This window comes from Camelus bactrianus, chromosome X, assembly GCF_048773025.1.
Source record: "Camelus bactrianus isolate YW-2024 breed Bactrian camel chromosome X, ASM4877302v1, whole genome shotgun sequence".
Taxonomy (NCBI): Eukaryota; Metazoa; Chordata; class Mammalia; order Artiodactyla; family Camelidae; genus Camelus; species Camelus bactrianus.
The window spans coordinates 88891091-88893839 of NC_133575.1; the positions used below are offsets into that span (position 1 = coordinate 88891091).

Here is a 2749-nt window from a genome sequence, read left to right on the forward strand (position 1 = left end):
AAATTGGTGCAGCTACTATGGAAAACAATATGCAGGTTTCTCAAAAAATTAAAAATAGAACTAATATATGATCCAGCAATTCCACTTCTGATTATTTACCTAGAGAAAACAAAAACACTAATTCAAAAAGATCTATTCACCTCAATGTTCATAGCAGCATTATTTACAGTAGGTAACATATGGAAACAACTTAAGTGTCCATCAACAGATGAATACAGACAAAGGCATAAAGCAGCCAAAAAAAGAATGAAATGTTTCCTTTTACAAAAGCAAGGATGAACTTGGAGGGTATTATGCTTAGTGAATTAAGTCTGACAGAGAAAGACAAATACTGTCTGTTTTCTGTATGTTCTCATTTATATGTGGAATCAAAAGACTAAAACTAATGAGCTAATATAACAGAACAGAAACAGACTCACAGATACAGAGAGAACAGACTGGTGGTTGCCAGAAATGAGGAGGGAAGGGGAGAGGCAAAATGGATGAGGTGCATTAGGAGGTGCAAACAACTAAGTGTAAAATAGATAAGTTACAAGAATGTAATGTACAGCACAGAGAATATAGTCAATATTTTATAACTTAATATGGAGTATAATCTATAAATATATATGCCTGAAACTAATGTAATATTGTAAATCAACTATATTTCAATTGAAAAAAGAGATGCTCAACACCATTAATCATTAGGGATGTGTAACTCAAAATCATAAGATACTACTTTACACCCTTTAGGATGACTATTTTTTTAAAAAAAGCTAAACCAATTAAGTGTTGATGAAGATGTGAAGACATTAGAACCCTTGTTCATTGATGGTTGGAATGTAAAGTGTTGTGGCTGTTGTAGAAAATATTATGGCTGTTCCTGAAAAATTAAACATAAAATTAACATATGATACAGCAATCCCATTTCTGGATTGATACCCAAAATAATTAAAATGGATTTGAACACATAATTATACAGCTATGTTTATAGCAGCATCATTCACAATAGCCAAAGTATCTATCAGGAGATAAATAATATGTTGCATGCAAATACAATGAAATGTTACTCAGCCTTTAAGTGGAAGTACATTCTGATACATGCAGCAACATGGATCATGCTAGAAGATATTATGCTAAAGAATTTACGCCAGTCACCAAAGGAAAAATATTGTATAATTGTGCTCACAACTCCACTTAACAATGTAGTGAAATTCATAAAGTAGAATGGTGCTGTCAGATGCTGGGGGAGGCAGGATGAATTTGAGAGTTTTTGTTTAGATTGGGAAGATGAAAATGTTCTGGAAATGTATGACAGTAATGGTTGCACAAAAATGTCACTGCATGTAATGCCATTAAACTGTAGACTTAAAAATGGATAAAATGATAAATTTTATATTATGTATGTTTTACCACAATAAAAAGTTTCCAAAAATTCTCAATGAAGCTTTCTTGGTCTGGAATTATCTTTGTGGGGAGGTTTTTATTTAGGGAATTTAAACTTTTTTTTCCTAGGATTATTTTAATAGACATAGGGCTATTCAAATGTTTAAATTTATCTTGTGTTGATTTTAATGTTGCAATTTTCTAGGAGTTTGTACATTTCATGTCAATTTCCCCAATAAAGTTGTCCTTCATATCCTGTAAATATTTATTGTTATTATCATCTTCAATAGCACCCCATTTGTCATTTTTTAAAAAAATTAACACCTTCATTACATAAGCTAAGATAGGAGGGAGGAAGATTTATTTGCCTTTCCAGGCTTTGATCTTCCTCGGATGGAATTCCAGCTCCTTGCCTTCTAGCACATAGCCATCTGCTTGGCCACATTGCCCTGATCTTGAAGTGATGCATGCAAGAAGCAGGAACTTCTCCTGTAGAAGACTTTTTGGCATTCTTTTTTCTTTCATCATATTTCTTCTGAATTTTCTTTGATCACTTTTTTGTTTAAAATCTCTTCCTCCTCAGGAGTCAGCTTGGCCCTCTTCTTGTGGCCCAGGGGCAGTGTATAGTGGGATTTGTACCACTGTTGGTACAGTGTGCAGTCAATGAGCATGATGCAGTTCTTCACCAGGGTTTTAGAATGGACCACCTCACTGTTGGATGCATTGTAGACATCATCAATAATTCTTGTCTTGCACGTACAATATACTTGGAGCCCCAGAATAAGTCCCCCATGTCCAGCCTCAAGGCCCAGTACTTCTTATTGCCTCCCCACACACCGACTGTGTATGTGGTAGAGGCCAATCTTGATGTTGGCTGAGGAACATCCCAGCTCATAATTCTGCTTCTTGCAGTAGGGCTTTCTCTTGCCCGCAGTCTTGCGGCACTTGTGCCAGTTGTCCCAAGAGAGGCCCATCACTCAGCGCTGGCTGGAAAGAGCCCATTTGTCATTCTTGATATTGAATACTTATGCCTCCTCCTCTATCTCAATTCCTCGCTCTTTCTCTTTTATTAATTTATTCTTGCCAGCCTTTTAATTTCATAATTCATTTCAGATAACCAAATTTGGCTAGGTTTCTCCTTATTAACTTTTAATTTCATCTGTTTCTGCCAAATTTTTTGTTTTATTTTGCTGAAATTTTTATTTTCTTTTTTCTTTCTTCAAGTATATTTCTGACTTCTTGAAATGGGTCAGTGATTTTCAGTGGGATGATATAAAGTGTGCCTATCTATGCATAATAGGGATTCCAGAAGGAGAGGAAAGAGAAAAGAGGATGTATTTGAAGAAATTATAGCTGAATACTTCCCAAACCAAAAGAAAAAAAA

General features: G+C 34.9%; 1 pseudogene; it reads right to left on the reverse strand.

Moving 5' to 3' along the window:
* Positions 1-1725: 1725 nt before the first annotated feature.
* Positions 1726-2339, reverse strand: LOC105079080 (small ribosomal subunit protein eS8-like; annotated as a pseudogene).
* Positions 2340-2749: the final 410 nt, after the last annotated feature.